We start from the raw sequence: 25,687 nt of genomic DNA, 5'->3' as shown, positions 1-25,687 counted from the left end.
GTCAGTGCATTTGGTTTGGTTTTCAGTCTGATGCCATGTTGTCAGCACATTCAGAAGGGAGCAGCTCGTCCTTAGACAATGAATCTCAGGAGGCCACAGCTGTCAGGACTTTTGATTTCCTGGCGATTCCTCAAGTGCGTTCTGCTGGATTTTAACGGGTGGGTGTGGAAAAGGTCCCTAATCAGATCCATCTGGAAATCCCTGAGTTAAACAAAGTCTACACATTCAATACATTTTTGCTGTGCACCTACCAGCCAGCAGGAGAAAGTTGTGTGCTTGTCTCTTTGCAGCAATGCAGCTGGCCCCGGAAATGATGTCCAAGAATGCCTGAAGCTGAGATGGAAAGTGACAGCACCTATTATGTACCAGGCGCTCTGGATAACGCTGCAAGAAAAAAAAAAAATGGACCAAGTTCTTGCTGACACAGAGGTGACATTCTGGATGGAGCCAGAACAGAGGATGAAAAATATGTATACAGTATAATGTCAGAAAATGAGAAGAAAAATAAAGCAAGGTGAAGAACAGGAGGTGAGAGGGGCTCACCTTCAGGGTGATCAGGAAGAGCCTCTGGGGGGTAACACTGGAGAAAAGTAGGCAGTAAGCCCCATGGGCGTCTGGGTGCAGAGAATTCCGGAAAACCTCTCATATACTCATGCGCATTATAAATCTGAAAGGAGGTACTGCAGGACATAACACCTGCCCAACCAATTAAACACAGGCCCTTTTTCCCCACAAAACTTTTTCCATGGCCAGCATTCCCAGAACACACAACAGGGAATGATGATTGAGCCAGACAGTCCTTCTACAGCAGAAAGAAATGGGTCCAGACAAGATACTTGTCCAGAGTCCACAGCTTGTGGGTAAAAGTATCTGTTCGCGGCTGGGCGCAGTGGCTCACGCCTGTAATCCCAGCACTTTGGGAGGCTGAGGCGGGCGGATCACGAGGTCAGGAGATACAGACCATCCTGGCAAACATGGTGAAACCCCGTCTCTATTAAAAATACAAAAAATTAGCCGGGCGTGGTGGCGGGCGCCTGTAGTCCCAGCTGCTCGGGAGGCTGAGGCAGGAGAATGGCGTGAACCTGGGAGGCGGAGCTTGCAGTGAGCTGAGATCGCGCCACTGCACTCTAACCTGGGCGACAGAGCAAGACTCCGTCTCAAAAAAAAAAGTATCTGTTAGCCTTCTCACTGTGTGGCATTCAGATCACAGATAACCAGCTAAGGCAAGCCACTAAGATGACCCCATCACCTGACAATTTGCAGGAGGCGGTCAAGACCGTAGATCCAGGATAAGCCAGACACAGGTGCCTGGGGTCTCCTGGCTCTCAGACCCACTGCAGCCCTTCCTGGGTCCACTGCCCCGCCCCAACCATCAGGAAGTACCTATGAAAGGAGGCTTGCACCCCTCGTGACAGCCCCCACCATGAAGAGGAGTGGATGCTTCCCCGAGCTTTTGCCATCTGTGTGGACGACAGTTTGCCCTCTGGGGTGGTTTTCTAGTCACCTCCAGCTCATTCAGAAGTACCTTCACAGCAGGCTAACAGGAGAAAGCTGTGTCCCTGTCTCTTCGTAGCAATGCATCTAGGAAATGATGTCTGGGAATGCCTGAAGCTGAGATGTGACAGTGAGCTGCAACACATCAATCTCAGATTCTCCAATAATGGATGGAGAAGTCAGATACCAGCTGTCTTCAGATACCGTGGAGCAGGTTGGCCAGGAGAGGGAGGAAAGGACCCCGAGAGACAGAGGAAAAAACAGTATGTGGATGCAACCGTACAGAAAAGCCACTGGACAGAACACACATCCCTACACAAGAGGCCTTGAAAACAAAGGTTTCCTCAGGGCCAACCAGGCTGCCTGCCACGTGTGTTTCCTCCACACCAGTGCCCCAGGGGACACGCAGCCCCTGGAACTCTGTACATTCCAGGAAGGCAATCAGATGGAACATACATCCATACAAACCAACCAACCCCCAGATGCAACATGTGCAATGAAACATTCTCTGCTCCCAGGAAGGCTGTTAAACAGTTGCACCAACACCAGAACTCTCTGTTTCACCTTAGGTCAGGGACTCTCCACCAGGACTGATTTTGCTTCTGGGCAGCACTTGACAATGTGACAGTGGTCGGGGAGAGGCTACTGGCATCTAGTAGGCCAGGGATCCTGCTAACCCTCCTACAACGCCTGGGACAGTCCCCACAGCAGAGAATTATCCTGCCCCAAATGTCACTAGTGTGGAGGTTGAGAAGCCCTCTCCTAGATGCTCTTGGACATGGGGACTGCAATCATACAGCCTGGCCACTCAGTGTGGACCTCGTCAAAAAAAAAGCAAGAAACAGTCATCCTTGCATTGCTTATCATTTTTCTTTTAAAAACCTGTCAAGACTGTTTTTCTGCCCTTCCCCCATCCCAGAACTATAACTCTAATTCTCCATGTTATGGTATACATGCATTTCTCTTCCTTTCTCCTTTTCTCCATCCATTCTCAGCCCAACATCTGTTCATTAAAAACCTGATACGTAGCAACTGTAATATAAAGGGTGTGGGAAAGATAATGGTATAATACTTACAAACTCAAATAGACTCTGAGAAATTCTGGACTATTGAAAAAGCATACTTAAAACCAATGAAAGGTATGTAACAAAATAAAACAACTGGAATACAGTTTCAGAAGCAAAAATTATAGCGTGACTTTTTCAGGGTTATAAATCTTATCAGAAAAACAGTATCAGATACTACAGCATGATTCTGAGAGATAAGCTAGGCTTAGTACTTTGTTTTGTGGAGTCTTTTTCTTTCTTTCTTTCTTTTTTTTGTTTGTGTTTTTGAGACGGAGAGTCTTGCTCTGTCGCCCAGGCTGGAGGACAGTGATGCAATCTCAGCTCACCGCAACCTCCACCTCCCAGGCTTGAGCGATTCTCATGCTTCAGCCTCCTGAGTAGTTGGGATTACAGCCTCCTGCTTCTACACCTGGCTACTTTTTCTATTTTTAGTAGAGACGGAGTTTCGCCATGTTGGCCAGAGCGGTCTTGAACTCCTAGCCTCAAGTGATCCGCCCGCCTCGGCCTCCCAAAGTGCTGGGATTATAGGCATGAGTCATCGCACCTGTGGGCTTAATACTTTGTAAAATTTAGGAGTTGTGCAGGAACTTTAAGAAGAAGAAAATGTTCTTAGTATTTATTCTCAAGATGTCTTATTTCAGAATGTATCCTTGTGATTCTATCTAGTCGAGAAAAATCATTGGCATCTATTTTAACAAAGCATAAAAGAGAGATAAAGAGTGCAATAACATGATAGCAAGACTTTTCTTTTACTTTTTAGAGAAAGTATGACAAGTCAAGTATGTGTGTTCATAAGAGAAATTGTATAAATACTCGACATAAGCCAGTGAATACATGCTCCACCTCACCTAATTGCTGCAGCTTTCACAATTAAACCAAAAGCGAGAGAGAAAGCTGCATTTTTGGTTTCTGACAAATTAGTTACCTTTTAAAAATCAGATTCAGGCCGGGCGCGGTGGCTCATGCCTGTAATCCCAGCACTTTGGGAGGCTGAGGCAGGTAGATCATGAAGTCAGGAGTTCCAGACCAGCCTGGCCAGCATGGTGAAACCCCGTCTCTACTAAAAATACAAAAATTACCCAGGTGTGGTGGCCCGTGCCTGTAATCCCAGCTACTCAGGAGGCTGAGGCAGGAGAATGACATGAACCTGGGAGGCGGAGCTTGCAGTGAGCCGAGACTGCACCACTGCACTCCAGCCTGGGTGACAGAGTGAGAGACTCCGTCTCAAAAGAAAAAAAAAAAATCAGATTCAAAGTACTAATTCACCAATTGACTTTTTGAACAGGAAGGGGCATGCCATCCTAGAAGTTACAAATGGTACATTCATTTAGCACCAACTGGGTTTTTGTTTTCGTTTTTGTTTTTGTTTTAATCAGCACAAATGCAGTAGAGAAAAGGAAATAGGAATACACATTTTATAGAAGTTGGGGCATATGAGGGCAATAATTTTATTGACTTTAAAAGGTAATCCTAAGTTTATTTAAAACATCCATTGAATCAATGAAAATGGCAAGGAGGAGTTGGGCGTGGTGGCTCACGCCTGTAATCCCAGAACTTTGGAAGGCTGAGGTGAGCAGATCACTTGAGGTCAGGAGTTTGAGACCAGTCTGGCCAACATGGTGAAACCCCATCTCTACTAAAAATACAAAAATGAGCTGGGTGTGGTGGTACATGCCTGTAATCCCAACTACTTGGGAGGCTGAGGGAGGAGAATTACTTGAACCCAGGAGGTAGAGGTTTCAGTGAACCGAGACTGTGCCACTGCACTCCAGCCTTGGTGGCAGAGTGAGACCAGGTCTCAAAAAAAAAAAAAAAAAAATTAGCAAGGAGAAATCAGGACAAACATTCTAGCTGCTATTTGGAATAAACCTTGATTTTGATGTTTATTTTTCCAGCTAAAAAAGTTTTAATGCCTAAAATTTTTCCAATGGCTGAAAGTAGTAAAAATCATCCACTAATCTTCCCTTAGGCCAATAATAGAAAGGTCTCAGGGGGCAAAATAGGAACCAGGAATAAGACCAGAGGGGGAGGGGGAGGAGAAGAACACCATTGACTAAGTCCTATGCGTATGTTGAAGGCAGACTATCCCATGCTCTACTTCCTGTGTGGTCAATTTCGTAGATGTGTACATTGTCATACACCCCTCCATTGAATAAACACTGAATTGAATGGAATATGATTTTATCTCTGTGTATTGCTTCAACTCTGGGTTTCTGAACCTTGGCACTGTTGGCATTTTGGGCTGGGTAACATTGACATTGGGTAAGGCGTGGGGAGGTGGAAGGCTGCTCTGTTCCTTATAGGAAGTTTACAGCATCCCTAGCCTCTACCACTAGATGCCAGAAGCACTGCCCAGGTGTGGCAGTCGAAAATGTCCCGAACCATTGTCAAAAGTCTTCTGGGTCCCTGGGTCAGGGGGCAAAATACCCGTGGTTAAAAACTGGACAAACTGTAGCTTTAGGTCTACTGGCTGCGGGGGGTCGGGGGGAGAATGTAGTATGGAGAAGTAGAAAAAAAAGACTGTCATCTGAGTAGCAATTTCCATGTTTGAAAAACGAAATGTTGATTATTGCGTTGGGCCACAAGACCGGGAGAATCAAGTGAGTTAAATTATATGCTACAAAAGGCTACCAAAAGTAGAATTTTAGGGAGAAATGGTTCTAGAGTTCATCTCGCTCAGCTTCCTTGGACAGGAAAGAAAAACCGAGTAAAAAGATGTTTGCCTAAAGACCACACTAATGCTTCACAAACACAGATGATTATAACGAAATATTGAGTTTTTTCCACCCAGAAAAGCAAACAATACAAGAGCCAACCCAAATGTACCCCCCGAGGTGGCACCATGTGAGCATCAAACCAAATGGTGACTTCAGTGGATGGAAACACATCCACATAATTCCAAATCAAACATTCCTGATGATACTTTTAAAAACTCATTGGTCACTTTGGGAAGTTGCTTGTTACTATGAATATTGTTACATACAAGGAAAGAACCCATCATTTATTCTGCCTTTCCTGAACAAACTGTATTTTATGGTAAACATAACATTGGCCTGGCGCAGTGGCTCATGCCTGTAATCTCAACACTTTGAGAGGCCTAGGCGGGAGGATGCTTGAGCTCAGGAGTTTGAAATCAGTTTGGGCAACACGGAGAAACCCCATCTCTACAATAAGTTTAAAAGTTAGCTGAGGGTGGTGATGTGTGCCTGTGATCCCAGCTACTTGGGAGGCTGAGACGGAGGGATCGCTTGAGCTCAGGAGGTTGAGACTGCCGTGAGCCACGATAGCACCACTGCACTCCAGCCTGGGCAACAGAGTGAGACCTTGTCTCAAAAATAATAATAATAATAGTTGATGAAGAAAATTCATTAATTATTGATGAAGAAGAATCTAGCAATAATTAACAAAGGAATATCAGAAAGATCACTATTCTGCAACCTCAAAGGAAGGAATGGAGCTAGGGAATGATCCTCAAAGAATGCTAAAACTATTAGGTAAAAAGTTGATGAGGCTGGGCACAGTGGCTCACATCAGTAATCCAACACTTTGGGAGGACGAGGCAGCAGGATCACTTGAGGTCAGGGGTTTGAGACCAGCCTTGCCAACAAACGATCCTTAAAAAATGCTAAAACTATTACGTAAAAAGTTGATGAGACTGGGCGCAGTGGCTCGTACTGGTAATTCCAACACTTTGGGAGGCTGAGGCAGGAGGATCACTTGAGGTCAGGGGTTCAAGACCAGCCTTGCCAACATTGTGAAACCCCATCTTTACTAAAAATACAAAAAGTAGCTGGGCATAGTGGCACTTGCCTGTAGTCCCAGCTACTCAGGAGACTGAGGCAGGAGAACTGCCTGAACCTGGGAGATGGAGGTTGCAGTGAGCCGAGATCTTGCTACTGCACTCCAGCCTGGGTGACAGAGGGAGACTCAATTCAAAAAAAAAAAAAAAAAAACAAAAATAAAACAAGTTGATAAGCCCAAGTGTCCACTGATGAATGAATGGACAAACAAAATATGGTCTATGCATACAATGAAATATTATTCAGCCTTAAAACAGATGGAAATTCTGACACATGCTACAACATGATGAACCTTGAGGACATTATGCAGAGTGAAATAAGCTAGTCACAAACACACATACTGTGTAATACCACTTATATGAAGTATCTCGAATAGCCAAACTCATAGAAACAGAAAGTACAATATTTCTCAGGGCCTGAGAGGAAGGGGAATTACAGAACTAGTGTTTGGTGGGTACAGAGTTTCAGTTTTGCAAGATGAAAAAGTTCTGGAGGTTGGTTGCACAATTATGTAAATGTACTTAACACTACTGAACTGTACACTAAAAGTAGTTCACATGGTAAATTGTACGTTATGTGTATTTTACCACAATTAAAAATAAAAACTGGCTGGACCTGGTGGCTCATGCCTGTAATCCCAGCAATTTGGGAGGTCAAGGCAGGAGGATCACTTGAGGTCAGGAGTTTGAGACCAGCCTGGCCAACACGGTGAAACCCTGTCTCTACTAAAAGTTAAAAAGTTAGCCAGGCGTGGTGGTGTGCACCTGTAGTCCCAGTTACTTGGGAGGCTGAGGTGTGAGGATTACTTGAACCCAGGAGGTGGAGGTTGCAGTGAGGTGACATCTCGCCACTGCACTCCAGCCTGGACGTTGAAGCAAAACTCTGTCTCAAAAAAGAAATTAAAAATAAAAATTAAAAGTCACTGGAGAAAAACTTGATGGGAACTTTATGATGGACAGATCATTCTATCAGCACTGATCCTACTGAGCCATCTTGGCATCATTAAAAATGGGCCAACCAAGATGCTGTATGTTCACGATGTGTTAGAGGAGGAACACACAGCCTGCCTGTGGGATGTTCTCGACAACAAGACCGAATCTCATCGGGCCTCAAGATTTAACTCTTGGTTTGCAGGAAACACGGGGAAGAGAGGAATAAGTTAACTGAAACTATGAAGAAGCAATCAATCAAATCTAGGGTATGAATATTCTATAGGACAAAACACCCAGTTTCTCCAACAGATCCGTGGTATGAAGAAGGTAGGCGATGCTGTCATGGAATAAAAAATATTTCAGGCCAGGCGCGGTGGCTCAAGCCTGTAATCCCAGCACTTTGGGAGGCCGAGACGGGCGGATCACAAGGTCAGGAGATCGAAACCATCCTGGCTAACACGGTGAAACCCCGTCTCTACTAAAAAATACAAAAACCTAGCCGGGCGAGGTGGCGGGCGTCTGTAGTCCCAGCTACTCGGGAGGCTGAGGCAGGAGAATGGCGTGAACCCGGGAGGCGGAGCTTGCAGTGAGCTGAGATCCGGCCACTGCACTCCAGTCTGGGCGACAAAGCGAGACTCTGTCTCAACAACAACAACAACAAAAATATATTTCAAAGACATAACAACCAAACACAATGTGTGGATGGCGTCTAGATCCCGATGTCAACAAATTATCAATATAACGACATTTCTTAGGGAATCAAGAAAATGTGAGCATGGATGGATGTTAGATGGTATTCAGGAACTGTCACTAGTATTGATAGTGTGATCATGTCATGGCAGAAAATAATGTCATAAAGCAGGGGAAGCTCCTTTTAGTTAGGAAGTACTTATGTATGAAATGACACAGTGCATTTTAAGTTGATCCAAAAGGAAGTTAATCGAAAAGGAAGAAAAAAGCGATAAAACAAGATTGGATAAGTATTGAAGCTGGATTATGGGTACATGGGGTTAACGATACTCTTTTCCCTACTTTTGTGTTGTATGTTTCAAAAAACTCCATTATAAACTCCAATTTTTTTCCATAGAGAAGCAATTAGTTTACATTAAAAACTATAACTCTCTTCTATAAGACATTTCTAACGCAGACGTGAAGATTAATTTGATTTCTAGCTACTTCCAGCCCCCAAACTACTAGCACTTTTTTTAGTTTCAACTTTTATTTTAGACACAGTGGGTACGTGTGCAGATTTGTACATGGGAACATTGCATGAGGTCGAGGTTTGGAGTATGGATCCTGCCACACTGTTAGTGAGTATACCACCTGCTGAGTACTTTTTTCTTTCTTTCTTTGAGATGGAGTGTCGCTCTATCACCCAGGCTGGAGTGCAGTGGCATGATCTCGGCTCACTGCAACCTCTGCCTACTGGGTTCAAGCAATTCTCCTGCCTCAGCCTCCCGAGTAGCTGGGACCACAGGTGCATGCCACCACGCCCAGCTAATTTTTTTGTATTTTTAGTGGAGACGGGGTTTCACTGTGTTAGCCAGGATGGTCTCGATCTCCTGACCTTGTGATCTGCCCACCTCAGCCTCCCAAAGTGCTGGGATTACAGGTATAAGACACCATCCGGCCCTGATGGGTAGTTTTTTAACCCACTTGCTCCCACAATCTCTAGGAATCCACAGGGTCTATTGTCCCTGTATATTTATGTCTATGTGTGCTTAATGCTTAGCTCCCACTTCTAAGTAAGAACATGCAGTATTTAGTTTTATGTTCCTGAGTTAATTTGCTTAGGATTACGGCCTCCAGCTCCATCCATGTTGCTGCAAAGAACACAATCTCATTCTTTTTTGTGGCTGCATAGTATTCCATAATGTATATATATCACATTTTCCTTATCCAATCTACCGACCACTGATGGGCATCTGGGCTGATTCCATGTCTTTGCTATAGTGAACAGCACAGTAATGAACTCACAAATGCATGTGTCTTTTTGGCAGAATGATTTATTTTCTTTTGAGTATATACCCAGTAATGAGATTGCTGGAAGACACCCAATTTTTTTAAGTAAGTAGTCCCAAAGGAACATACACACACCATAGGCAGAGCTAGCTATAACCAAAGTATAAGCAAATGAGGAAGCCAGGAACTCCTGAGGATAAACACCTCCATCGGTGTGGAGAGTTAACAGGTGCAGGAAATGAGAAGTGAGACCTCGGGCCTTTGCAAGCTGAGCTAGCAAAATCTACAACGCCCATATTAAGCCAGAACCTTGAAAGGTGCTCTATATCCTGAGAAAGGGAGGGCTTTAAGGGTATTTTTCTGGACTGCCAGAAAAGGGATCCCATGGGCTCTGCAGGGGTTCAGGAGGGGAAAATTAACAATGGCCACCATAATAATGACGATTGTTAACCCTGAGGATTTGTAACCACATGGGTCTAGGAATTAGTTTAACACTCCGTGCATTCAAGGGGGAAACTCCAAGCTGAGGAAGCAAATGTAAGGGATCACAGGTTGATAGCAGCCTTGGCATCCAAAGGAAACAAACACAAATCCTTCCTAGAGGAACTCAGCCAGGAATCAGACCCTTCAGGACTCCCGCAGATCAATTTCAATCAAAACTGAGATCACATTCAAATAATTAACTATCCGAGAAACAAGTCAGTATGAGCAAGAGTGAGCAGAAAGAACAAATAGTAGATGGAGACACTTCCTCCCGCCCAAGGACATCAGTGTTGGAACTCCCAGATACTGATTCTACTCTGTACTAAACAGTTTTTAAAAGAAAGATTTAAAAATGAGCAAGGAATGAGATGATCAAAAATGGCCAGGCTCATCATCTGTAATTATGAGAGAAATGCAAATCAAAACCAAAGCGAGATACCATCTCACAACAGTCAGAATGGCTATTATTAAGAAGTCAAAAAAAACCAAAACCAAAAACAAAAACAAAAAACAGAAGCTAGCAAGGCTGTTGAGAAAAGGGAACACTTATACACGGTTGATGGGAATGTAAATTAGTGCCACCACTGTGGAAAGCAGTTTGGAGATTTCTCAAAGAACTTAACAGAACTTAAAACCATTCGACCCAGCAATCCCATTGCCAGGTATATACCCAAAAAGAAAAAGATCATTTTACCAAAAAGACACATATGCTCCTATGTTCACCGCAGCACTATTCATAATAGCAAAGACATGGAATCAACTTAGGTGCCCATCAATGGTGGATTGGATAAGGGAAATGTGGCACATACACACTACGGAATACTACGTAACCATAAGAAAGAATGAGATCATTCTTTACAGCAACATGGTTGCAACTGGAGGCCATTATCCTAAGCAAATTAACAAAGGAATGAAAAATCATATACCACATGTTCTCACTTAGGAGTGGGAGCTAAACATTGAGCCCACATGAGCATAAACATGGGAACAGTCAACACTGCAGACTACTTGAGGGGGAAGATGTAGGGGGATGGGATGAAAAAGTACCTATTTGATACTATGCTCACTATCTGGGTGCAATGTGCCCATGTAACAAACCTGTACATTTACCCTCTGTATGTCAAATAAAAGTTGAATTTTTTTTTTTTTTTTTTTTTTGAGACAGAGTCTCACTCTGTTGCCCAGGCTAGTATGCAGTGGTGCGATCTCAGCTCACTGGAACCTCTGCCTCCCCGGTTCAAGCGATTCTCATGCCTCGGCCTCCAGAGTAGCTGGGACTACAGGCACCCGCCACCACGCCCGACTAATTTCTGTATTTTTAGTAGAGACATTTTCACCATGTTGGCCAGGCTGGTCTTGAGCTCCTGACCTCAAGTGGTCCACCTGCCTCGGCCTCCCAAAGTGCTGGGATTACAGGCATGAGCCACCGTCCCCAGCTAAAAGTTGAATTTTTTTTTTTAAATGGCCAGGCATTTGACCTCAGAACTTTGTGGGAACCCAGGGAGAACTACTTGACCCCTGTACTCTTGGCACTTCCATTCTGGTAGGATAAACAGATCCACATAATCAAAATTCGTCAGGGGTAAAAACTGAAGCAGTTATACAACAGGGAAGGAATAAGAATAAGTGCGGTGGACAAGGAGGACACAGGCTGTACCTGGAGGTGGCAACCTCTCCACACGCCTCACAGATTGTTGCTCTGTGTGCAGGAACAGAACCCAAGTATTGCCTGATGTTCCAATTTCCCCAGAAAAGACATAAATCTAAACTGTAAAGTAAGTCATTGTGATTTGTACGTGTTAGCCGCTGCAGGAGACACCTGAAGCTTCTGCCACCCAATATCGATTCACCTTTCTTCTAAAATATTACAGTGTTATGTATGATTCCCCTTTGGCGACCACCCCCTTTCCTATTCTCAGCCCAGTCTCAGTCTCTTCCTGGTTAAGTTGACTCCATCTGTGGCCGCATGGATGGGCATGTGACTCAAGCTTGACCAATCAGAGCACAGCAGTCCCCTGGACCACACTAATTGGCTTAGAAATGGGCCTGTGATTCAATCAGAGAAAATGAGAAGCCATGAGGCCTTTGGGAGCATCTTAGGAAAAAAATTCTCTCTCATCTCCTTGGGATTCAAAGCTGAGAAGATGTAAGGGCTGGAGCTGTGGCAGTCTTTCTGTGACCATTCTACAGAGATTCTGTCTGAGGCTGGATCCACATGGTCAAAAGCCATGGCTGAGGAGCCAGAGAGAGACTGAGGCCTGATGCCATCACTTGGGCCCTGCAGACTTTTTATTTATGGTAACCAGTTAATTTGCTTTCATGCTGAAGCTAGTTTGAACTGGACTCTGATATGGTTTGGCAATGTCCCCAACCAAATCTCATCTTGAATTGTAGTTCCCACAATCCACACATGTCGTGGAAGGGACCCAGTGGGAGGTAATTGAATCATGAGGGTGGCTACCCTTATGCTGTTCTCTTGGTAGTGAGTGAGTTCTTGGAGATGTGATGGTTTTATAAGGGGCTTTCCCCTTTTGCTTGGCACTGCTCCTTGTTGCTGCCATGTTAAGAGGGACGCGTTTCCTTCCCCTTCCACCATGATCATAAGTTTCCTGAGGCCTCCCTTGCCCTGCAGAACTGTGAGTCAATTAAACCTCTGTCCTTCATAAATTACCCAGTCTCGGGCAGTTCTTTATAGCAGCATGAGAATGGACTAATACAGGCTCTTTGTCACTCCACAGAAAGAGGCTCTGTCCTCCATCAACTAGTTAAAAGTATTTTAACACACTGTGAAAGTCAAAGAAACATGAAGGCTGACTGTGGAACATTACTGTCCCCCTTGTTTCTTGACAATGATTCAAATTCAGAGCCAGATTAGAAGGGACAATCTTTGAGACTTAAGTTTCAAAAAACAATCAGTTCTTAGGAGAGGTCAGAAAACACGGTGAAAGCCGAGGATGTGGGTAAAGCATCAGAAAGAAACGAACAGTTGTTCTGGAGAAAAGAGAGTCTATGTTGAGTGCAGTAAGGAAGGAGGAAAAACTGGACATATTCAGACCAAATGAAATGATTCACAGGAAACCTGAGAAGAAATGGCCAGAGTGAGGGGGCTGATCAGCTCAGAAAGGAAGACCAGCAGCGAGTGATGGGGATGACCTGAAACAACAACCAAAATGCCTAAGATAGGAGCACTGATGGCCAGGCGCGGTGGCTCACGCTTGTAATCCCAGCACTTTGGGGGGCCAAGGTGGGCGGATCATGAGGTCAGGAGTTCAAGACCAGCCTGACCAACATGGTAAAACCCTATCTCTACTAAAAATACAAAAATTAGCCAGGTGTGGTGGTGCGCACCTGTAATCCCAGCTACTTGGGAGGCTGAGGCAGGAGAATCGCTTGAACCCGGGAAGCGGAGGTTGCAGTGAGCTGAGATCGCAACACTGCACTCCAGCCTGGATGACAGTGAGACTCCGTCTCAAAAAAAAAAAAAAAAAGAAATGAGAAGAGAACGCAGATGGCAGTGAGATGCTACAAAACCTCCAGAAACCCAGAGAGGTGACAAGGGCTGAGGTCATCTCAAACTAGACCAACAGGGAGGCCTGCTGTTGATTGGAAGCAGCTTTCTCAAAAGGTAGGGATCATGTTGACTTGTTGTTGATGGAAACTCAGGGCCACCAAGGCCTTCTGGAATTTGCTACTCAATAAACAGACACCGGGGAGGGCACAGGAGGCCAGGCAGTAGCTAGATGTGCCAAAAGAGCCACCGTACATCAAAGGACAAAGTGAGCAGAGAGGTCATCTTATAAGCCACCCCAGGGCAGAGACTGTCTCTCTTCTCACTTTCTGAACCCTGCCAAGCACCGTAGAGCCTTGTACATAGCCCCGGTGCCTCCTTCCCCAGGCCCAACTGTTTCTTTATAGGATAAATCAACCACCCCAGACCACCTCCAATCACAGAGGCTCTTAACCTTTGTTGGGGAGAAGTCTGGTTAAGGCTCTGGGCCCTCTTTCCAGAAAAATACACATAGGCTCAGACTATCAAAGCTTCCTCCCAATTTCAGTGTTTCACACCTTCCCTGAGGCCACCAGTAGGTCTCCTTGGACAATAGTCCTAAATTCATCCATTCATTTATTTTATCTTAAGAGACAGGGGTCTCACTAAGTCACCCAGGCAGGAGTGCAGTGGCATGATCATAGCTCACTGCAGCCTTGAACTCCTGGGCTGACGCAATCCTCCTGCCTCAGCCTCCAGAGTAGCTGAGACTACAAGTGCGTGCCACTACATCCAGCTAACTTTTTTATTTTTTGTAAAAGCAGGGTCTCTCTACGTTGCCTATGCTGGTTTCAAACTCCTGGGCTGACATGATCCTCTCACCTCAGCCTCCCAAAGGGCTGGGATTACAGGCGTGAGCCACCATGCTCAGCCCCTAAACTCATTCATTTATTTTTAAAAAATCCTTATTGAATGTTGGCTACATGTCAGGTACTGCTCTGAGCACCATGGATGCTTGGGTGAACAAGAAAAGAATGGCCAGATGCAGTGGCTCATGCCTGTAATCCCAGCACTTTGGGAGCCCAAGGCGGGTGGATCACTTGAGGTCTGGAGTTCAAGAGCAGCTTGGCCAACATGGTGAAACCCCGTCCTACTAAAAATACAAAAAATTAGCCAGATGTGGTGGTGCGTGCCTGTGGTCCCAGCTATTTGGGAGGCTGAGGCAGGGGAATCGCTTGAATTTGGGAGGCCGAGGTCACAGTGAGCCGAGATCGTACCACTGCACTTCAGCCTGAGTGACAAAGCGAGACTCTGTCTCAAAAGAAAAGCAAAAAGAAAAACAAAGAACCTTTACCACACGGAGTGTAGCTTCCAGGTTATATCCCAGCCATGCAACAATCAGAAAGTCTGGAGGTGCAGCCCAGGAACTTAGTGATTCTGCCAAGGGGCCAGGTTTAGGACCTCCTGTTCCAAGGAACTCCTGGTCAAACTCCTTCTGTAAGAAGAGAGGGGAGAATAATATTTGAAGGCATGTGCTCTGACTCAAGTATTCATGCACTGCTGGGGGGTGTAGATTGGTACCAGCACTTTGGAAAAATGTTTGGCAGAATCTTTTAAAGCTGAACATCTGCTGAATCTGCAACTCAGCAACTCCACTCTTGGGTCTATATCTAATAGACATGTGCGCTTATGCATACCAATGGACATATACAGTGGTGCCCAGTTATCCCTTGTGTTCATACCTCTGTGGAATCCTCTCCCTTGAGTTGGGTCAGGACCTGTAACTTATTTTAAGCTGTAGAATACAGCAAAGGTGATGGGATGTAATTTCTGTGGTTATGTTACATAAGATTATAACTTCTATCTCTCTATTGAGAGTCTGTTGAGGGTCCAGAGTCACAGAGTCTGTCTACTGATTCTTTCTTACTTCGATGAAGCAAGCCACCTTCCAGAGAAACCCACATGGCAAGAAACTGAGGGTGAGCTCAGCTAATACCCAGCAAGGAGCTGAGGCTCTCCTTCTGATATCCTCAAAAAATTGAATCTTACCAATAACAATGTCAGCTTGAAAGTGGATCCAGCCAGGTGCAGTAGCTCACCCCTATAATCTCAGCATTTTGGGAGGCTGAGGTGGGAGGATCACTTGAGCCTGGGAAATCAAGGCTGCAGTGAGTTATGATCACACCATGGCACTCCAGCCTGGACAACAGGAGATACCCTGTCTCAAAAAAAAAGAAAAAGAAAAAGAGAAAGCAGATCGGGCTGGGCGTGGTGGCTCATGCCTGTAATCCCGGCACTTTGGGAGGCCAAGGCGGGGAGGGGGTGGATCACAACGTCAGGAGTTCGAGACTAGCCTGGCCAATATGGTGAAACCCTGTCTCTACCAAAAATACAAAAATTAGCCAGGCGTGGTGGCACTCATCTGTAGTCCCAGCTACTTGGGAGGCTGAGGCAGAAGAATCACTTAAACCTGGGAGGCAGAAGTTGCAGTGAGCCAGGATCGTGCCACTGCACTCCAGCCAGGGTGACAGAGTGAGACTCTGTCTCAAAAGAAAAAAAAAAGAAAAGAAAAGAAAAGAAAAGAAAGCAGATGCAGATTTATCCCCGGTTGAGCCTCAGATGAGAACCCAGCCCTGGCCAACTCCTTGATTGCAGCCTGTGAGACCCTGAAGCACAGGACCCTGCTGAGCCCTGCCCAATTCCTGACCCATAGAAACTGTGAGATGATAAATGTGGGTTGTTTTGAGCTGCTAAGTTTGTGGTAGTTTGTTAAGCAGCAGTTGATAACCAATACAATGGAATACAACAGAGCAATGAGAATGAATGAACCACAGCTACTTGAAAAGACGTGCTTGAATCTCCCAAATATAATGTTGAGCAAAAGAAACCAGAGAGAAGATGGAATTTGTGGGATCCCATTCACATAAAGTTCAAGAACAAACAGAACTAGCCAGGTGCAGTGGCTCATGCCTATAATCCCAGCACTGTGGGAGGTGAGGCAGGTGGATAACCTGAGGTCAGAAGTTCAACCTCCTGACCAACATGGTGAAACCCCACTTCTACTAAAAATACAAAAATGAGCTGGGTATGGTAGCAGGTGCCTGTAATCCCAGCTACTTGGGAGGCGGAGGCAGGAGAATTACTTGAACCCAGGAGGCAGAGGTTGCAGTGAGCCAAGATCATGCCATGGCACTCTAATCTGGGTGACAAGAGCAAACTTCTGTCTAAAAAAAAAAAAACAAAAACCCAGAACTAATCTATGACATTGGAAGATTGGAAGTCAGGACAGCAGCTACCCCAGGGGGTGGGTAATGACTGGAAGGGGTCACAGGGAGATTTCTAGGGGTGCTGGTGATGTTTTGCTTCTTGATCTGGATTCTGGGTAGGTGGGTGAGTACACTTAGTAAAAATTCAAATAGTGTCTCAGCCCATTTGTAATGCTATAAAGTGCAATTATGACCTGAGACAAAATGTATATTTTCAATATGTATATTATCTTCGATAAAAAGTTTACAAAAAGGCTGGGCGCGGTGACTCATGCCTCTAATCCCAGCACTTTGGGAGGCTGAGGCGGGTGGATCACTCGGTCAGGAGATTGAGACCAGCCTGGCCAACATGGTGAAACCCCATCTCTACTAAAAACATAAAAGTAGCCAGGCGTGGTGGCGTGTGCCTGTAGTCCCAGCTACTCAGGAGGCTGAGGCAGGAGAATCACTTGAACCTGGGAGGCGGAGGTTGCAGTGAGCCGAGATCGCACCCCTGCACTCCAGCCTGAGGACACAGCGAGAGTGAGACTCCATCTAAACAAAAAAAAAGATAGGGAAAAGAAAGTTTACAAAAAGTACAGCACTTTGCACTTTGTAGTCTGGAAGCCAGAGTTTGAATTCCAGAACCACTATGTGCAAGATTTGTAACTGGTTAAGTTACTTGACTTTTCTGTGCCTCAATTTCTCCTTCTGTATAATGAGTTGGGCTAAGAATTAAATAAAACTGTGCATGACATGGTGGTTGGTTCCTTGTTAGCCTTAATAAATATGAGCTGAATTTGTTAACCACATTCATAAAGGTTCACTGTCACTCACAAAAATGTAGTGGAGGTTTGCCCACATGCCTGGAAGTAGAATTTATGGAGTTGTCCAGCAGGTGCCACCCCATAGAGACTACTGGGCTCCCAAGAATCACCTCTAGTTGTGACTAGAGGGAAGGAGCACATCCTATCTCTTATATCCATACCCACATCTAGAAAGGTCTCAGAGCAGCCAGCCAGATAATATAAGACTAGTCATCCAGAGATCGGGTTTGTTCTGGAGTGGGACTGAGTCTTGATGCAAATCAAAGTTTCTCCGGAGTGTTTGTGACCTGGGTTGAGATTAGGGCTCTCTTCCCACAACATCAGAGAAAAAGAAAACAGGCAATAATTGCAAACACTCATAGAGCCATTCAGTTGTACCAGCCACTGATCCACTGTTTCATACATCTTAATCCATTTACTCCTTTCAGTCAGTGCTGTTGTTATACCCATTTTACAGATGAGGGAAGTGAGGCACAAACAAAACACAACAAAAACCAGGCCCAGGACAGGTGGGGCCAGCACACTTTGCAGTTTTTGAACAGATGGTACAGACAGACCCCCCACAGCAAAGTGCAAGGAACCAAAGGGAACTGACTTTGAACACCGATTTGCAAGATAACTAAATGTTCCAAACCAGCATGAAAGAGTCGACGTGAGATGAAGCTGCATGTTTTTTCATTTTCTGCCAGGGGAAACGGCAAAGATGGCTGCAGAAAGTCTCAGTTACCAGTTATTCTCTCCATGGTTTACAATTATTTTTTATGAGTCTGTGTGTGTAGGTCTGTATATAAAAATCTGTACTTTCTTTTTTTTTTTTTTTTTTTTTGAGACGGAGTCTTGCTCTGTCACCCAGGCTGGAGTGCAGTGGCCGGATCTCAGCTCACTGCAAGCTCCGCCTCCCGGGTTTACGCCGTTCTCCTGCCTCAGCCTCCCGAGTAGCTGGGACTACAGGCGCCCGCCACCTCGCCCGGCTAGTTTTTTTGTATTTTTTAGTAGAGACGGGGTTTCACCGTGTTAGCCGGGATCGTCTCTCGATCTCCTGGCCTCGTGATCCGCCCGTCTCGGCCTCCCAAAGTGCTGGGATTACAGGCTTGAGCCACCGCGCCCGGCCAAAAATCTGTACTTTCTAAGCTTATATGGTCAGCTTACTAATGGGCCTTGGAGTCTCTAGTGGGCCCTCTGCTCTCTGTCATCCGTCACCCTGTGCAACAGCTTGGCTCTTTCCTGCACTCTGTACTCTCTCGTTCTTGCTCTTTCTCTGGCTCTCTTTCATGCCATAGAGGCTGAGGAAGGCTCCGCACCTCTCCTGGCAAGGGCTGGGGCCTGAAGCCAGCATTCATTTCATGTTGGAATGCAAGGGCAGCAGGAGAAACATCACACAGGTCTCTGAATATGGAGCACAGGGCTGGGCTCTCCCCAGGCAAGGACAGCCCAGGGAAGGTGGCTGGGAAGGAATGAGATTTTCTAGGGGCAGAAGTTCTGCTAGAAGGAAGCCCAGCACCCAATGTCAGCAGGTAATGTAGGTGGCAGGCCTGAGCTGCCTCCTCTTGGCTTATGCCCCCTTCCCTCCCTGCCCTGGGCACTGCCTGAACCTTTGGACAGACAAGAGTGCAGGCTGCTCAGAAGTGAGAGAAAGCAGGTGTGAGTAAGTGGCATCTTGTGATTGTGACAGGTGTCACCTGTAGTTCTCCAGGGGAAATACCTTCCTCGTCACATTCATCTAGATTCAAATCCTGCCAGATTTTCTAGCTGTGTGACCTTGGGCTCATTTCTCCCTGTCTCTGAGCCTTATTTCCTACAATATGGGCTTGGTAGTCACTGAGAGTTCAATAAAAGGTTAACTGAAGGCACTGCCAAGAAGCACAAATAATCTAGAAACATCTTTTTTTTTTTCAGGGACTGTCTTTTTAATGTCGCATCACTGTTTAATTGCAAGGTACAACTCTCTTACTCAGTCCAGGAAATTATATCATAAAACCATTACTGGGTATTTGATTTTCTGTTTCTAAGATGAAAATGGATGATACGGAATTGGGTTTCAAGAATTTTGCACACCCTTGAGATAAGAGTGGCATCCTGAGGGAGAGAGGATCCAGTTGAGATTTGGCAACTTCGGCTCCACTGATTCTGAGTGTCAGCTTTGCTCTCAGTTTAGGAATTTTTGTTTTTCATTGAGATATCAGCTAACAGCAACAGATGATCTCTCAAAGCCTGGTGAGGGGCATGGGCTGTTCCAGTTCATGGCCAGCCTGGGTTTCACTGGGGTCTGTCTGATAGTGAGCAAGTTTGTGTCCTGGGTTCATGTTAATGACAAGAGTTTGACTAAAGACAAGCACGGAGGGGTAGTGGTAAGGGTGGAGGTGGTGTTCAGGCCTGGGCAAGGGACTAGAGAAGCTGACATCCTGGGGTGAGGACAGGTCAGCCCAGCAGTCCTCAGAGGACAGGAGGCCAGGCTTCAGAAGGGTGGCAGGCGCTTCCCCCTGCGTATTTATTCATTCAGACATTGTTCTAGGGACTGGTGGCACAGCAGCGAACAAAACAGGAAAAAAAATCCCTGCGTTTATAGAGTTTAGATTCTACCAGGGGTCAGGGAGGGAGACACAATAAATCACATAAATAAATAAAAGAAATAGTATGTGAATTGATGATAAGTGATGTCTTAGTCCATTTGTGTTGCTATCAAGTAATATCTGAGGCTGGGTAATTTATCCAGAAAAGAGGTTTATTTGGCTCACAGTTCTGCAGATTGTACAAGAAGCATGGCGCCAGCATCTGCCTCTAGTGAGGGTCTCAGGCTGCTTCCACTCCTGGCAGCAAGTAGAGCCTGCATGTGCAGAGATCACATGATGAGAGAGGAAGTGACCGTGAGCGAGGGGGAGGTGCCAGGCTCTTTCTAACAGTCAGGTCTTTAGGGAATTGATAGAGTGAGAACTCATGCACCCTACAAGAACAGCACTAAGCCATCCATGAGGGATTCACCCCCATGACCCAAGCACCTCCCACCAGGCCCCACCTCCAACAGTGAGGAGCAAATTTCAACATGAGATTTGGAGGGGTCAAATATTCCAACTATAGTAAATGGCAAAAAGAAGGGAAGAGGGAGAGAGTGTTGAGGTTTTTATTTTGTTTGGATGTGCTTTTGTTGTTCTTATTTTCATTTGCTTTTGTTGTTCTTGTTGTTTTTATTTGCTTTGTTATTAGATTTCGTGGTGGTTGTTTTATTTTTTCAAAAAAACCAATTTTAGAAAAGATGATATGTGAGTAGAAAGCTAAAGTAAAGAAAGCAAATGAGACTCCTGGGGGGAAGTGCATTCCAGGCAGAGGAACGGGCAAGACCAAAGGCTCTGAGGCAGAAACGTGTGGGGAACTGGACCTGACCCTCTCTGTTCCTGTGAAGCTATCACTCGGGTCCCAGCCCTTGTGGTCACTCCTAGCATTTTATGCCTAGACTCTTTCTGGTTGTAGGAAACTGATCCAGGCAGAACCTTCCAGACTGAGGGCCTGGAAGAGATTTGTAGGGACAGGCTCCAGGAGAGGTCTCTGCAGTTCAGCTGTGTAAATCAGGGTTTTGTCAAGCTTGTTGCAAATGCACATTCCTGGATTATGTCCCAGGCCTGCTAAATCAGAATCTCTGGGGTCTGTGCCCAGAAGTCCACATTTCTAAAAGCCTCCAGGCACGTTTGAGCATCTTCACTATATATTCCACCCCAAATCGATGTCCATGATTTCTCTCAGATCCTCTTCCTATTGACTAGGTGTATTAGTCTGTTCTCACACTGCTATAAAGTAATTCCCTGAGAGTGAATAATTTACAAAGAAAAGAAGTTTAATTGACTCACAGTTCTGCACTGCTAGGGAGGCCTCAGGAAACTTACAGTTATGGCGGAAGGCCAAGGGGAAGCAAGGAAGCTAGCATGTTGTAACACGGTGTAGCAGGAAAGAGAAAGAGAGAGAGAAAAAACGGGGAAGTGCCACACTTTTAAACCATCAGATCTCGTGAGCACTCACTCGCTATCACGAGAAAAGCAAGCAGGAAGTCTGCCCCCATGATTCAGTCACCTCCCACCAGGCCCCTCTTCCAACATGTGGGGATTTTAATTCGAGACGAGATCTGGATGGGGACACAGAGCCAAACCGAATCACCAGGGTAGAGTGTGCCATGGTTCAACTCTCTTAAAAAATGTTTAGAGTTTTTCTTGAGGTACCTGGTCAGCCATTTCCTGCCACTGAAAGGAATCACTCTCTAGGTAAAGTCAGCAAGGTTGTTCTGCCACCAAGCAGAAGTGGGAGGTGGTGGGAGATAGGATTTGCACATCTCAACACACTCCATCCCCCGAGTCCTATGCCGACTGACAAGGGGCTTCTTAAGGACAGTAACTATTCCACGTGTATTCTGGGACCAGCGTGTGACGCTCATAGGCCTCAGACGATGTTTGCAGAGATAGAGAAAGGGCAAAAGAATGAATAAATGTCACTCTTAACAGGGAGAAGCAGGAGCAGCAGGATTGTGAGTTTGGAAATTCTTTTCCCCAGCACATGGAAGAAATCCTCGTTCTTTCAAAATTGTTCACTCCACCCCATCCCTTTCCCAATCCCCACCCCACTTCCAGAGGTCCCCTCTTCTTACTCTTTCTATTTTCTGGTCTGTAAAGGAAAGGACTAGAGATGTGGGTAGGGCAGGGGCATACTAACCTCCAAGGGTCTCATGAGTTCAGCTCCATCAATCTCCTACCTCTCCCTATCGCCCCCCACCCTCCCTCAACGCATCCAGCTTAGAGCGAGGGGTAATGGAAAGGATTCTTGAATCAAATCTCCTTTGTGCTCCTTCCTCTCTGTAAAACCTTGGGCCACTTATGTGACCTATGAGCCTCCGCTTTCCCATCTGTGAAATGGGGCAGGCTCGTGGGGCCTGGAGCACTCAGCAGGCGGTAACCCGGTGGGCGTTCCCTGCGCAGGCCACGCCCCCACCTGTTAGGCCGGGCCCCGCGGCGCCCGGCGGTGTTGCCATGGCAACGCGCGTACACAGGCCGGGCGGGCGCGCTGGGCGCCGGGTGTCGGCTGGAGACTCCGCGGGAGCGCGGCCGGGAGGCCTCGCCCGGGAGCGGGCCCGACGCCTCCCGACCTGGCAGGGCTCTGGGCGGAGGTCGGAGCGTGGGCTTCCTCCTCCCGCCAGGTAAGTGCGGTGCGGGAAGGGGCGGCGGGGCGAGACCGGGGACCGGAAGGGGCGGCCCCGCGAGGACTAGCGCTGGGAGGAGGAGGGGTGGCTCCTCGTCCCCATCCTCCCGGATCTAGGCTCCGGTCCCCAGGAGCACCCCAGTAGGTGCCCCAACACCAACCCCTCCTTTCCAGGTGCAGCCCCAACCCCGCCCGCGGAGAAAGCCCCCAGGGGCCTTAGACCCCTCCTTGGCACCAGCCATGCCACTCTGGGAAGTCCTGGCGGGTACAGCTGGGATTAGGAGGGGCATACCCGCTGCCCCTGACTTACGAATGACACCCACCCAGCGGTCAGAGAGACTCCCCCCTTGCCTAACCTCTCCCTTTCCAAATACAACACTGAGAAATTTCTAGGGCTCCCAGGCCACTTAAGATCTGGTAACCCCTCAATAGAAATTTTGCTTCTCTGTCTCACTTTTGACCCCTAAGCAGGGAGTGCAGATGAGTGAAGCTCTTTTGCTCTTTTCCATGGTCGGTGCCCTGTGTCATAGAACTAATTTACAGAGTTTAACGCATCTAATCACTTTCTACAGTGTTTTCAGGTAGGAAAGTGACTGCACAGGGCAAGATCAAAGTGGGGAAATATGGCCCAACCCATTCAGTTAAAGAAATAGACTTTTTTTTTTTTTTTCCAAAATGTCATCTAGGATAAATACTGAAGGGGAAAATAGAAGGTAGTTACTGTCAGAGGTTCTTAGGCTACTCTGACTTACTTTTAAGCATTATTTTGTATTTTCATTCATTCATGATTTACTGAGTACCACTATGTGTCAGGCCTGGCAGCTCTGGGGGCCAGAGTTGGAGTAATGAACAGAACTGTGAGGAACCACAAAGGGTCTGAGATTTTTACACTACCTGCAAGCTAAGTTAGCCTGCCACTGCTTAATGATGCTAGCAGAAGACCAGAGACTCCAGGACCAGAGACAAAGGATGTTATTACTCACATCACAGCAGGCACTGTGAGCTTCATGTTTGCATTGGTTCCCCTTGCCCTGCAAGTTCCCCGGGGTGATACAGGACAGCCCAGGTGGATGCTGTACACACTGCGAGTCTGTGTCCCAGCTAAGGAACCCCAAGCTCAGGAAACTCCAGTCTTTTAAAAGGGACTGCTAGCCAGTGCCCAACCTTTGCCCTGGAAGGAGATGACATTTTTTTTTTTTAATTGAGATGGAGTCTTGCTCTGTCGCCCAAGCTAGAGTGCAGTGGCACAGTCTCAGCTCACTGCAACCTCTGCTGCCTGGGTTCGAGTGATTGTCCTGCCGCAGACTTCCAAGTAGGTGGAACTACAGGTGCATGCCACCATGCCTGGCTAATTTTTTTGCATTTTTAGTAGAGACAGGGTTTCACCATGTTGGCCAGGCTGGTCTCAAACTCCTGACCTCAGGTGATCCGTCCGCCTGGGCCTCCCAAAGTGCTGGGATTACAGTCGTGAACCACCGTGCCTGGCCGGAGATGACATTTTTATCATAAAAAGTCTGCACTCTGCCCTGGTTGGGGACACTATCCCTATCCTCTCAGGATATTTGCCCTGCAGATGTCCTTGGAAAGATTGTCAGGAACAAAATCTGTCAGTATCTTTGCTCTGAAGATGGGTACAAACACAGGAAACCCGTGGGTAATTGAGTTTAAAACAACACAGTTCAGGCTCTCTTGGGACATATCTCAGTGAAAGGGAAACAGTAAACATGTAGCTAAGAACAAAAAAATGACAGAGAATGATAAGCTCAAGGAAGGAGCCACAGCGTGACACGTGCTAGCTAGACAACAGTTCAGGCTCTCTTGGGACATATCTCAGTGAAAGGGAAACAGTAAACATGTAGCTAAGAACAAAAAAATGACAGAGAATGATAAGCTCAAGGAAGGAGCCACAGCGTGACACGTGCTAGCTAGACAACGAAGTGACTGATGACGCCTTTAGCTGGGGTGGTCAGGTAGCTACCACAAGGCACCAACTGTGGAAACATCTGGGGGAAAAGCTAAAAAAAAAAAAAAGCCAGTCATTCAGATTTGGGGTTTTACTCTGGAGGCATTTCCTGTGGCTTTCCCACAAAAGAGACATTTCTCGAAAGTTGACTTTAGATTAGTTTTACTTTAGTTTTGAATGTGGTGCTTGATAATGTAGTCCTCTATGATTGAAGATTAATAGCTCAGGCAATTTGAGGGCAACAGGGCATGGTTCTTTTGGAAAAAGAAATGTCTTTTTATCCCTATTAAAGACAGCAGACTTAAAAATAAAATTCTCATTATATGAAAGTATCAATATTTCTGAGGATTTCTCATAGGCTTCAGAATTTACAAACTATCTGGTTTGTTTTATTTCTCTTACCCCCAAGGGTCTTTTCTTTTTTGCAGAGGATAGAATTCTGGTGTTAAGGGCTATCTGTTATTTCATGTCCCAAGTGTCAACAAAACAGTGACAACCTCAGTGTCCCAAGTGACACCTCTCCCTCCCCCTACTCAGTCACTCTCCCTGCTCCTCCATCCCATCCCCTCCCCCCACAGCAGCGATGGAGGTGTGAAAAGTTGAGCTGCCTGAGGATTATATAGTGGTGACATGCAATGGCTGTCTCCCTGCCCGAATGCTAGGGTCCCTTAACCTCTCTGCATCTCAGTCTCCTTGTCTGTAAAGTAGGGACAATAATGACACCTACCTTGCAGGGTTTCTCTGAGGATGAAAAGAGTATATTCAAGGAAAAGTGCCTGGCACTTATTAAGGACTCCATAAATGATGACAGAGATGATGATGAAAAGCAGAGCCAGCCCTGAGAGTCCGTACCACCACAACTAGTTGAGTTTTGTTTTTATCCATAGTCCAATAATTTGGCATTTCACTAACTTTTCTATTGAAAGGAAAAGAGAGAGACTGTTGTTCTTTGACAAGGCATTGAGGTGGAGGGTATCACCCTGCATCTTTTTTTTTTTTTTCACCCTGCGTCTTTAGACATAATCTCAAATGAGATTCAAGGATCGAGATGAATTACTATCAACATTTTAGAACTTTCTGAAGTCACCGAAGTGTTTATCTTAAAAGATGTGTATAGAACTTATTTCAAAATGCACCACAATATAAAATGGATGGACACACGGATAGATGGAAAGATATGTGATAAAGCACATATGGCAAAATGCCGATGGTAGAATCTAGTGGTGGGTACATAGGAGCTCGCTATCTGCTT

General features: G+C 46.1%; 1 protein-coding gene and 1 long non-coding RNA gene across 22 annotated transcripts in view; one reads left to right on the top strand and one right to left on the bottom strand.

Moving 5' to 3' along the window:
• Window positions 1–18: 18 nt before the first annotated feature.
• Window positions 19–22,212, bottom strand: LOC139356930 (uncharacterized). The gene is made up of 3 exons (XR_011609470.1): window positions 21,990–22,212; window positions 252–384; window positions 19–144 (listed from the first exon to the last, which is right to left on the bottom strand). It is a non-coding gene; the product is annotated as an uncharacterized lncRNA (long non-coding RNA).
• Window positions 22,213–22,328: 116 nt separating this feature from the next.
• LOC105473211 (forkhead associated phosphopeptide binding domain 1) overlaps window positions 22,329–25,687 on the top strand; it is a 156,228-nt gene continuing 152,869 nt past the window's right edge. For 20 of the 21 annotated variants that reach the window (XR_011625958.1, XR_011625957.1, XR_011625948.1 and 17 more), the window contains exon 1: window positions 22,329–22,470. The gene's annotated coding sequence lies outside the window, so the exon portion shown is untranslated. Of the gene's footprint in view, window positions 22,471–25,169; window positions 25,299–25,687 lie in introns of all 21 variants that reach the window. The other variant, XR_011625929.1, reaches the window with a different exon arrangement.

Source organism: Macaca nemestrina, chromosome 1, assembly GCF_043159975.1.
Source record: "Macaca nemestrina isolate mMacNem1 chromosome 1, mMacNem.hap1, whole genome shotgun sequence".
NCBI classification, from domain to species: Eukaryota; Metazoa; Chordata; class Mammalia; order Primates; family Cercopithecidae; genus Macaca; species Macaca nemestrina.
This window is presented reverse-complemented; position numbering and strand designations above follow the sequence as displayed.